Source organism: Borostomias antarcticus (genome assembly GCF_949987555.1).
Source record: "Borostomias antarcticus genome assembly, chromosome: 3".
NCBI lineage: Eukaryota > Metazoa > Chordata > Actinopteri > Stomiiformes > Stomiidae > Borostomias > Borostomias antarcticus.
The window spans coordinates 31783510-31796805 of NC_140236.1; positions in this window are offsets into that span (position 1 = coordinate 31783510).

Below are 13296 nucleotides of genomic sequence, written 5' to 3' on the forward strand. Positions count from 1 at the left end.
AATGCTCGCTGCCCGAGCGCCTCCACGCATGTTATTTGCATCATTTGTATGATGCCGTCTAGAAATTATGTTTGGAGTTGTATGATGCCGTCTAGAAATGACATTTGGAGGCGATGGACAAACGTCGAATTCTGAAGTCTGCCAGGTGAGACCAGGTTGCAAAAATCACTCATATCAAGCTAGGTAGGCTATTTTTTCAGTATGTGAAGTGAATAGTCAGTCCACTCTTGATGCCAAGATCCTCCATTGGCACCATGCTTATGTCCACTTCCAGCTGAGATGTAATCAAGTGTCAGAGAGAACATGTCATGTTAACCTTACCACAACTGCAGCAGCCAAACAAATAAATTGCTGTTCTGAGAATAGACCCTTTTCTTCCTTTTCTTTTGCCCTTCCAGGACACTTCACCCCTGAGTCACCACTCCACGCTCTACCCCAGAGAGATACCCTTCTGATGCTAACACTTACGAAGAAGTCTGTTTATAGCAGGACGTGGACACCCCCTAATCGTGATGAAGGGGGTGTCCCGGAGGTGCTTCAGAGTGCCCACGGGAGAGACCATGCTGGCAATGGTGGTGTCTGCCAGGAATCTCTCTCTTTCTCTCTCTGTATCTTTACAAACAGTGATTTATGGCAGATCCCAGAGGCCGACAGTTGTCAGCAGGACAGAAACAGGAAGCACTTTATTTTCAGATCGTTGGGATTAGGAGTGACTGCTCACTGCTGTACAGTGCGCTGGAACTTGGGGACGTGGTAAAAAAAAGAAAAAAAGAGTGGCCTTTCTGTCCTCTGCCTATGATGCAACAGTCCATAACCCTCTGAGCACCTGGTGTTTGGTTAGGTCTGATGGCTAGGAGTTTTGTACAGCACTTTATACAATAACAAGATGAAGCTGGACCCGATTCCACATACTCAAAGTTGGTTTGGTGTTCACGTCCATGCCTTTCACTTCTCATCTAACTTCAAACTATCATCATCATCAGGTCGTCAACAGAAGGGCCTCCCATCTTCGTCTCCAGTCATCCCGGTCCTCCATACACCTGGCGATCTCATCGGTGGTTTCCACTCCTGCATCCATCTTGATCATGTCCACAAATGTTTTAGTAGGACATCCTTGCTACTTGTGTCCACGCCATGGAGATGGCTCCCATAACACCAGCTTGCTGGCCCGAAGCTCACAGTGTCTGTAACAGTGTCTGTAACTTCAATACTGACGTGTGCGTTATGACTTAATATGTCCAGTGCTGCGCGTAGCATTCTGGTGTAGCTTCCGTCCATCGACCTCTACAGGGAGTGGCTCAGGGTCCAGCACTCACAGCCATACAGGAGAACGGCCTCCACAGTGGCGTTGAAGAAGTGGAGCTTAGTTTCACGGGGGAGGTTGGATTTCCACACATTGCTCATGCCATTTAGAGCTCTCCACATGAGCGCCTTCCTCACTTTGAGGTCCTGTTCCGTTGACTTGACCCAAAAGCCCAAGTATTTGAAGTCCTCAACCTCCTTCAGAGTAGTACCAAGAGCAGCAAACTAGCTAGCAGTGGCAATTGGTCCTATAAGCCAGGGTACGCCTGGCTTACCCATACAAATCCTTTGCACCTTCTTTCAGTGAAAGAAGTCACAAAACTCGACTGTTTTTGACTTCAATGCGTCTTGTATTCTGCCATATCGCTTCATTTTCTCCATGTTTAGCATTTTGTTAGTGCTCCGTCGCCTCCTACAGTCCTCATGAAAGTACAGCCAAGGTTACGGCCCGTTGACAGCTGTCTTATTAGCTTGTCATTCACTTAACATTGTAGGCCAAGTAAAATCATTCTGCCTTACGGAAATCAAGACCAAATAAAAAATCAACCAATCAAATTAGCCCACACATACAAAAAATGTCATCATCAGTCGAAATGTAACCTAATCTGTGATTTGTCAAAATGCTTAAAAGTGGGCGTAGGGTAAGCCAGTAGGGAGGGAAAGTGAAAACATGCGCCCCTAGCGGATTTGTTCCTATCGGAGAGGCCTGAACTATGAAATAATTGACAGAAAATTATATTTTATTGAAATTGAGCTCTTTATTTGGCCTCTTAAAAGAATCTGAAAAAAAATATTTGCATTTGTGATTTTTTGGGGGTATCACATTTGATACACTCGGGTATAACATGCATTTTGGCGATCACAACAAGTTTTTTTTTTTTACAAAAACAAACATTTTTCTTTTTGTTTGGAATATTTGTCTGCATTTCAACTGGTTTGATTCCTTTTTTTCCAAACAGCTACTCTTTTACATCTTTTTTAATTTCGCTTTGTGATGTGCAACAAAACAGTTTCTGTCCTTGTTCAGGCACAGGTGGACGCTGCATTTCCCACAGTAGACATGTGAGAAGTGATTGCCTGTGCAGTGCTTGCATCTCTGACGGGTTTCCCATGTTGGAAAGTGGTCAATGCCATCCTTGCGCACTAGATGTCGGCCTTTTCCGAGGTGGTGGGGGTGTTTCGCGTTCTGGAGAGGATAGTGGTCTGCCACACTTGATCTGGCTTTTTCCTGCGCTGATGAGAGAAGTGGCAACAAAAGCCTGAAACCGTCGCAGGGGCATGGTTTTCTTCTGGGGCTCCAGCTTCTTCTGGTCTCTTCTGTAGAGGATCCATCCATTGATGACTGCCACTGTGACAGTGTGCCACCAAATGTACATGTACCATCGTCTGGATTTGAAGCTGTACTTGTAGAGGGCAGACAGCATGTCAAGGAGGTCGATTGTATGTTTCAACGATGGCTGGTCTTGAAACCATTACATATGTTTTGGTTTTGCGATCCCAACGTTTTACTTGTCCTTCTGGTTCGATGCCAACAAAAGAAGACAGTAGGTTCACAGCTTTGTTGTCACACCATCTTACAATGATGATCTTTTCCTGGTTTACTCTGAAATCCATGGTCCCTCTTCCTTTTTTCTTCATATCTTTTTCATCCATCATGTTGCAGTCTCCTCGTACCCTGTTCATTCGGACGGTGCCTAGGTAGTAGATTCCTCTATCCCTGAGACGTTCCACTAATGGAACTGATGTGAAGTAGTTGTCTGCGAAAACCTGCAAATCAAATCAAGTTGTATTTGTATAGCGCATTTCATACACAGAGGCAACACAATGCGCTTTACAGAGAGCAGTGGGTGGTTAGGCATAGGTCCTACCCCTACATAGTCCAGAGGTGTGTGTGTGTGTGTGTGTGTGTGTGTGTGTGTGTGAGAGAGAGAGAAAGAGAAAGAGAAAGAGAAAGAGAAAGAGTGAGTGAGTGAGTGAGTGAGTGAGTGAGTGAGTGAGTGAGTGAGTGAGTGAGTGAGTGAGTGAGAGTGCGTGTGCATACCTTGTGATTTTTTCCTGCTGGAAGAGTTGATGTCAGTTTCAGGACAACATCTCCACTTACACCAACATCAGATCTCTCTTTTTCTGGATTTTCTGCACCTTGACATATATCAAAGTCATAAAGAAACCCACTGTGTCCTGCGCGCCCCCACATCTTGAACCCCCATTTGTGAGGTTTGGCTGGCATGTATACTTTCAGATGAGATTTTCCCTTGAATGGAACCATAATTTCATCAACTGCATGATGCTCTTCAGGAGGTACACGAAGGCATTGTTCTCCTAGCTTTTCTAGCCATGGCCTGAGTTTCCAAACTTTATCTTTCTTTGCATCTTCAGACACGTTTAGGTTGTCTTCAAAGTGGATCACTCTCAGCAACTTCAGAAATCGATCTCGAGGCATCACATCAGACACTTTGGGGTACTTTGTCTCCATCTCCCAATAGGCTCGTGCATTGGGCATCTGTACTAAACCCATGAACAGGAACATACCCAGGAACTGCTCGATTTCTTTGGCAGTTGTGTTTACTGACCTTCTATCCTTCTGTACACTGTACACATTTGTTTGGTCTGCAGCTAGCTGTAACATTTCATCAGTAACAAACTGTTTGAAATACATGTAGGGGGTAAACTCTGACTTGTCTTCTAAGTCTTCATCAGCACACTCCTCAAACTCAACATTTGGAGGCTCAAATTGTGCCTTTCTCCACCTGTATTCTTTCCTTGTCACTTTTTTCTGTGCATACTTCTTTGTTGTTGTGTACTGTGATGTTGCGCTCTCTTCTTCTGTGTTTGTGTAGTCATCACCCTCTTGCAAGTCTTCCTCTTCGCCAGATGAGCTTTCTTCTCCCAGATTTGCTGGGGGAGTCCAGTCTTTATCCTCCTCATCATCATCCTCATCCCCTAACTGCTCCATGTCACTGGAATTTCCATCCATAATCATGCGCAGGGCATCTTGCACAGAGTACCTTTTCGCCATCTAAAATGCAGAGATAAATGGTCAATAGACTGCACTTATATAGCACTTTTCCACCTTAGCGGTACCCAAAGCGCTTTACAATGGCAATTGTTCAAAATATTGATCTAAAGAACACATTTCAATCTTTGAGTTTGATTGAAACATAAACAATACTGTATACACTGTAAGACATATACCAATAAAATCAATATAATGATCATTTACAGCAAAATTATATAATTGTGTAATGTTCTTTGGTTAAATGATAGCAAAAATAGATGCAACTGCGCCCTCTAGCTGCAGACTGGTACGATCCAATTACAGTGGGACTCACGTGACCTACTCAAACTGACTGACTATTGAAGCACGTTCCTTGCAGGGTCGGGGATGCTGTATATATATTTTTTAGATTAGCCTACTTATAAATATTTGTTCAAAAGATCACATTTCTAACTTTAATTAGGTTAATCAAATCATCAAAACAGTGTTTTATGCACTAAGGTAAGAATAATGCACATTGCAAAAAGAAAAACAATAGAATGATGATTGAGAAAAACATGCTAGCACATGTCATAACATACTATATTATACCTGCTGTATCAAATTTGATACACACATTTTCTACACGGTTTACTATAAACGAAAATGCAAATTTTTATGAAATTATTCATTTCAAAATATTACTAAAGATATAAATGCAAAACTTACCAGAACTTCTTCAAAACAGAAATTTCATTTCACTGCTAGCACCAGCTGGAAATTATATGCAATCAGACATCTTGGGTCAAACCATCTGAGGCCCTCTGAATACTTGCAGCACAAAAGGTATGCTCCAGGGTGAAGAGGGCATGTATCATATTGTACACAACAGGTTTTTGAACAAAGTATTGATTATATTGATGACATAATGGGTCTATCAAATCAGGGTATCAAATATGATACAAGAGGCGTCACAGGGTTAAATGTAAACTCCCATTGACCGGATTTTCTAATATTTACTACGAAGCCATTTCGGTGAAGTTATCAAAACAAAAACTTGAGTGTTTTTACATTAATAATCTACCAACTGTGAGAATTTCAAACAGTATTTCGCCTTCTTTCAAATTTTCGAAATTGCTCCATTCCTCCAGTCAAAGTCGATGGAATTTAATAAAAATATTTTCATAATTCGGATTGTGATTGAAAATCAACTATGATCACCAGAATCAATAAAGTTTGTCTCCAAGTATTTGCCATTTAAGGCATTCTACTAACTTTGCAGTGTCGACCAAGATATAATTTTTCAAAAGTTGTGTCTATGAGAAATCCCATTAATTCTCTCGGCATTAGGAACGCTACCACTAGGGGGCGATGAGATTACTTTCCCTCCCTGTTCTCGAAGTGCTTACATTGGAATTCCCATTAACATTTTAACATTGGGAGGGTTTAACCAATCAAAACCTGTCATGACTGCCCCGTCATTCACATCGCCTGTCAATCATGTTACCCACTTTCGCTATATAGCTACTGGCAGCATCAATGAACGGAGATCTTGGGTATTTGTTGAAAGTTGATTCCAAGATGAATTTGGGTTAAAGGTAGGTTTTTGTGATTAATTACCAGTTGTTATGGCTGTGTGTTTTGCTTTACCTACTGTAGATTTAATTTAATTGTGCGCGCTGCGTGTGCGTGCTTCATTGATCCTGGCTTACCCGATTCTAGGACCCACCAGACGCCACTGCTAGCTAGCTAACATTACTGTCTGTAAAGCTGCTGCCTAATGGCGCTAGCTATCGTAGCCATCTTTTGTCATTTATAACCAGTTCCATAGCTAGCTAACATTAACTAACTGAGCTGGATAGGTTAGGGAATCCCTTGCTACAAAGTGATCGGTTCGAGCAAAGCAGAAATACATTTAGAAGACAAGTCTCATCCTTATTATAGGAAATTGTAGTCTTGCTTGGATTTAATATATTTAGTTTGTGATGAACAAGGTTTGAATTAAGAACTTGCTTACTTGAATCATGCCACAGGACTGTTACCACAGCCACAGGTTTCTAGATTGCCTGGTCCCCAAACTACCTTTGTAACAGAAGTGAAAAGAGTTGTCAATAGAGAAGACTAAAGGCATCCCAGTCTTTCCCTCCTGTCAACCTCAAACCCTTCTCAGTAGAGAGAGAGAGAGACAGACAGACAGAGAGCAAGAGAAAAAGAGAGATATCTTTTCTTGAGAGAGGTTTAACTGACGTCCGCGGAGCACCTGCAATTGCACGGAATGAGAAATCAATAATGTTGTTCTATATGAATTACCTGCCCAAGGCAGCTGGCGGGGCGAGAATGGGAAAGGGAAAGTGTTGTCGTTGGGGTGTGTGTGTGTGTGTGTGTGTGTGTGTCTGTCTGTCTGTGTGTGTGTGTGTGTGTGTGTGTGTGTATTTGTATGTGTCTTCGTGGTCATCTGAAGCAGCATCTGTACACTAAACACCAAACTCATTATGGGCACAATCAATGAACAGAGCTAACGGATGGCTGACTGACCTGTCGTCTGCTTTAGAGATCTTTTCTTTTCCTTCTTCTTCTCCTCCTTTTGCTCAAGGAAATCCCCTAAAGGCAGGACTGGTTACTAATGTGACACTGACTGACACAAACATAACAGAAAAAGGGAGTATCTGACCACATCTTCATTGAGGGCAACCTGCTAATAACTGGAGCTGAAACCATGTCAGTCATGAAGTGTGAATAAATCCCTGGTAGCCATTTTGACAAAACAAAACAACAACACAACTTTCCAAGCAAACTATCAGTTCACTCACTGTCTTATGAGAATATTGCAACCATTTATGAAATAACAATGAATGACATTCTGCATGTAAAAAAAATACTTGTAAACAACATTAGATTATCAAGCGGTGAAGGCTTGATGGACGGCAACACTAAAACCAAATCAACCAACTCTGTTTTTCCAAAGACATCAACACCACATTCTCACCTAAGCTTCTGTGATGTACTGTATGACTCAGCCCATTCAATTATTTTTATTCTGAAGGGCTTGTCATGTCAGGGTGAATTGAATTATTCTCTCATTTTGTCTTCTGACACAATTTCTGTTTTGAAATTTGACACACCAGTGAATGCTCACAAAAACACCCAAATTATTACATCCATTCTGAATTAATTGCTCCACTTCTCACACTCAGACAAATTCAAAAGAAATAACTAATATTTCCCACAGCCCAACAGTGTGCTTATTCATAAAGCCCTTCCACACATACCAAGGCCATTTACCACTTATGACTGGGACTAGGGCACTTCAGAGACCGTATTTACTTATGACTCATACCCTACGGCACTTCAGAGACAACATTAGTAGTACCCTATCCTAAGCCATGATGAAGGTGTGTGGTAAGAGGTGAGAGAGTGTCCCAGATGTGTCAAAGCAAATTTAGTGTAGTCTACTACCTTTTTTCTTCTTTTTTACATTTTAGCCATTTAGAAGACATTTTGTCCAAAATTGACTTACAATCACATCAGTTTGATACTGAAATGGAAACATGAAAATGCCCAAAGGAGCCTGGCTTGTTTGCGATGGTGAGTTCAATGTTGAAGCCATTACAGCTGTCATTCCAACCCCATATCTAACTCTCTGCTTTAATAGTCCCACCTTCTGTTTCAACCTCTCTGCAGAAATGTACAGTAGAATCAAATAACAAAAAGACTACATACAGAGTTGGAGTGCCCATTCTCCATTCAGAAAGAGGAAGAGAGAGAGAGAGCAACTAAGAATCTGCATTTAATGACAAGTGGGTACCGCTATAAACCCGCCTATAGACACTGTGTGCATACACCCATGCAGTGCCTCGCACGGTCTCCCCACCTTAAATCAGACTGAGATTCCGTTGAATATTTCATGGAATGTAATCGAATGGAGCTCCAGCGGACCATTAAAATTAATGTGTTTGTGTGTGCCGCATATTTTCACCCAACTGATTGTAATGGAAATGATCATATGCCGGAGCCGACGTACTAAGAGTGGAGAGAGGAACCATTCTGCTCTGCATCTACGTTGCTAATGGGGAGTGTTTTATAGTGCGGTTGTTGGGGAGCGGAAGGAGAGGGAAGTGATGTGATGAGGCACATCTGAGCGAGATGGATCTGATCAGATATGCTCTTGTGGATCAGTGTGGATTTGTTTGTGAACCAAACCTTGTCTAGCTGTATAGCAGAAGGCTACCTTCATATTTCAAACAGAGGTAGACGGAAGAACGAGCTATGGGGATTTGTGTAAAAGAGTATGCACTATGCAGTCTTTGCCACCATTGCATCATTGCAGTGTCTTACTGTGCACCTAGATGGACATTGCCCATAATCCATAGATAGCCATCCCTGATTCTTTAGTTCCAGCAGGCCTACCTAGTCTCCATCACTGCTTCAATATTAGAAACAGTTTTGCAAACAAAACACTTTTGCTTTCCAGCAGCAGGATGCCTCACTGGACAGTGGAACTCTAGTCCTTTGCATTGCAAATATACAGCTGTACTCTAGAATCTTCTAGATTGTCTTAACCAGCCAGTGGCTATAGACACATTAAGCGAACAACTGTGCACAGTATTTCACCTGAAGAGTGAGTTAACCACAACAACGATTGTATGCTGCACCCACATCACTTAACAAGGAAACTGAAAGACAAGTTTAAACATTCACCCATAGAGACTGATTGTTACGACCAGCTAGCCTAGCTTGTGGTATTTTATAAGGCCTAGCTGACCCGTAACCTACAATTTCCCTATGTGGTGTAACAACGTGGACCTGAACCTAACTAAGTGTGTGTAAGACTAGACTACCTAGCTCTAGCTCACCAGCTGCCCAAGGTCCAAGGTGTACGGCGGTGTTCTTCTCCGTTGTTCTCTGGCCAGCCCATGCACTGAGGACGCTCTCCTCGGTCAGCTCGCTCCTCGTTGGTGGTGCGTTTAGTTTTATTATTTATTTTGGTGGGTGTACCGAAGTCTCAAGCCCGATAAAGGGAATTCCCCAAATCATGTCCAACTCACAGGGATGAGTTGGCCTCTCTAATACCAACGCACAAACCAACGTACCAATGCCAGCTGATGGCAGTTGTGCTGATTTCAGCCCAAAATCACACCCCCTAATGTGATTATCAGTCTCTCCCTACCAAACCACCTGTATCCTAACACTGATATACAAAAATGTTCAATCTCAGTATTATTCCCACTCTCCAACCACCTTCATTGACTTTCCTCAGAGATGTAAGTCAGACAAGAAAGGAGGCATGTTAGACAATGGATACCATATGGGTGTTATTAGGGAGGGAACACACGCAAAGGTGGTACATTAAACACAGCCCCAACAGTGTCCTCTGTCACCAACGCTAACAGGCTAGTTGCAGAAGGCTTGCCCTGGCAGGGTTCTCCATCAGGGAGCCAGCGCACAGATGGGGAGCAGCAGAGTGCAGAGGCCACACTGACACACGCATGTACATACACACACACACACACACACACACACACACACACAAACTCACACATCTGCATTATTAGGACATGTACAGTAGATGGGAATAAATCCAGGGGGATTTCAGCAGTTGTAGGATGTCTGAGAAAGGGAAGAGGATGACTTGACAGGAAAATAAGGAGGAAGTAAAAATAAGACAGAACAATGGAGGAAGGAAGTTGAGGGGCACAGAGAACCATAGAGAAAGACTCAAAAGAAGACCTACATGTAATGAGACCAAAAAAGAGGCAGAAACATGAACCAACAGTGTCATGGTGTGTTGTTAGCTGAGCTAGGTGTGTGTATTCCAAATTATGATAATGTCCAGAGTCTAACTAATTAAAGCCCCACTATATTGTTGATTTAATCTTAATATATCAGTTTCAAAGTTGATCTGTTGGTGTGCTGGATTATTATAGCGAGAACAGCACCTCTTCCATTCCCACAGAGGGGTCCGGCGGCCTGTATTTGCACTGTATTTTTTGACCGCGAGCCACAGTTTTCTCTCGCATGAACGTTCAGCTTGTCAGTTGTCAACAAATGCACGTGAGAGGCGTAACAGGTGTCTCTCAGCGTTTTACGACAATGGTACTGCGGTTGTAATGGCTCTAGTGGCCTTTAGGGGCCGCTAAAGTGCACAAAACTGGACCGCTACATAATGGGGCTTAAAATATGTTGTTCATATTTGGAATGTATCTGGGTTAACTGACAGGTTGCAGGAAGAAAATAAGAGTCTTCTTTTAATCAGTGGGATACAAAGATCCCCCTCTGTAGTGGAGCCTCTTTGATCACTGTGGAGGAGGTGCACCCATTCATTCTTATGTTACCTCAACAAGCCTCTGCTTCAATAATTTTTAATTGCCGTTTACATGATGATATCTGTAACATTTCATATGATATCCTAATTTGTTTGAAGAACATTAATTAATGTGTCTAGCTACCTGCGTGAGGTGAACATGGTATAGAGTATCAAATACTGATGATTATACATGAGCAGAATAAATGTGGTAAGTTTTTATTTAAATCTCTTATAATACCAAATCAGTGTTTTGCATGTTTCTTCAAAGCCAACCGAGAGAGCTCACTCTGAGTTCTTGGACAGGTAATGCAGGGACAGTCTTGGCCCCCTACTGTACCTGGTGTTTTGATTGTTAATTTCATACATACTCCTGCTCTTACAGTAGATGTTTGCCCTGCTGGTTTTTCAGTAAAAATCATTGCAGCGTTAACTCTTCTATCATTTTCATGGAGGACATTATCATGTGATCTGTCCAGTCTGCTGGTTCTAACCACTCACCTTCTTGACTGTACAGAAAACAGCCATTGAGAGACATACTGTACAGTGGGATTTGGGTTAAGATGTGAAATCCAGGCAATAATAGTGCATATGTTGCATTTGCTGAATTCATAACCCCTTAACTCATAACCACACACAGTTGTGACATGCTGTAAAAAACATAATTTAAAAAGTGCCAGTGCCCCTATTGGTCATTAACTTCAATTTACTGTAATCTTTGACCAATCTGTACAACAGTCCAAAAAGGACTTTGTCAATTTTGTGATTTTGTAATTCTCTAAGAATATCAGACCATCTTGGACCCAAGTATGAGTTTGAGAAAGAGAACCTTTACTTTATTAAAATATGAAATGCATTCATTATTGCAATATTGTTCCCTTTATCCTTTGGTTAGTTTTGAATCAAGGTCACAAAAAAGGTGAGCATGTGACAGAGAGAGAGATTGAGAGAGAGTGAGAGTACAATTTAATTTGTCAGTCTATTCAGACAGGAGAGATGAGAGTTAACATAAAATACTTTTCTATAATTGGAGAAGTCTTCTGGTGTGACACAGAGAGAGCTGTACGTTAAGGAGTGTAAGGAGTGATTGTAAATGGTTGAAGATGTGAGGAGTGAGGTGGACGTGTCACAGTACTTCTTCTTTATGTTCTGCAATGCTCTGCAAAGTACAAGAGAATGTTAGTAGAACAACTTGAGGGAGGAAGGGAAAGAAGGAAATGTATGTTGGAAATTGAAAAGTTGGATTTTTGGTGCAAGGTGTGCCTATAGTGACACAACAGTAAGCCACTGACAGCTGATGTGGTCCCTTGCTCAGAAAGGATGTTTGAGGCACTGGTGAAAAGCCAGCGAGCAACTATACAGAAGGACAGTACGTAAGAGAGTGGAGAGAGAGAAGGTTTCAGCATGTGATAAAGAAAAGTGTCCTTTTTGCATTTCGTTTTATATTACCTTTTATGTGTTGCACTTTGTCTTGATGCTTTTAATGTCTCATGTAAAGCACTTTGAATTGCCTTGTTGCTGAAATGTGCTATACAAATAAACTTGCCTTGCCTTACTTAGCACTGCCGCCTCACAGCAAGAAGGTCCTGGGTTCGATTCCCGTTTGGGATGATGTTGGCACTGGGGATGTTCTCCCCAGGGTTGTCAAGTGTTCAGGTGGGGTATCTTTGCATGTTCTCCTCATAGGGGCCACCTAGGGGTGGCTGTAACTCAGTTGGTAGAGCAGGTCGTTCAATGATCGAAGGGTCAGTGGTTCGAATCCCAGCTCCGACTGTCCACATGTCGAAGTGTCCTTGAGCAAGACACCTAACGCCAAACTGCTCCCAATGAGCAGGTTAGCAACTTGCATGGCAGCTACCGTGAATGGGTGAATGAGAGGCCATTGTAATGCGCTTTGAGTGCCGCTAAGGTGGAAAAGCGCTATATAAGTGCAGTCCATTTACCATTTACCATATTCACAAGGGTTTCCTTACAAAAAACATGCAGATTATTTTCAGTCCTGTCCTGACTAGGACTTGGACTGAGCACTTGGACTTGGTCCCCAAGCGCCACTGATGAGGCTGCCCACTGTTCCTGGCTGCCTACTGCTCCTGGCTGCCCATAGTGGAGGACAGCTTGGATGGGAGAAATTCCACCAGCGACCACTGAAGATCTGTGTGTGTGATGTGTGCTGTCGCCACTTAAGTGTGCTACTGTGTGTCATTTTTTGGCAAATAAAGACCTGCGAGATTCAGTCATTATTATTAATTATTATTATTATTATGAAGATCTTATCTTTTTTAACCCTGTTTATTTAAATCACGTGCATATCCTGTAGATGGTAGAGGCCAGCAGAAACTGGGTTTTAAGAAGTGCCACATGAAAAAAATAATAAAACAAAAGCATTTGTAGTGTGTCAAAACGCTACCAGGATTTCTGTGAGAAAATGTTTTTATTCAAATTGTAATGACATTTCACAGTCAAAGAATAGAGAGGCCCATCTCCCTAAACCGCCTCTCTAATCCATGTTGTCTCATCTGGAGTCTCATTGTCGGCAGAAGCTTGCAGGTAGGCAATGAGCAAATGCTCCCTGCTGAGTAAATAGGTCTTGGGTTTAAGACTGCCAAATCTACCCAACTGCTGTGCGGATTCAAAATAAAGCAAACGGCATGCCTCTGGCTGATTGTATAGTATTAATTTGTGTGTGTATGTACAGAGGAGATTTAAGTGGAGCTACAGT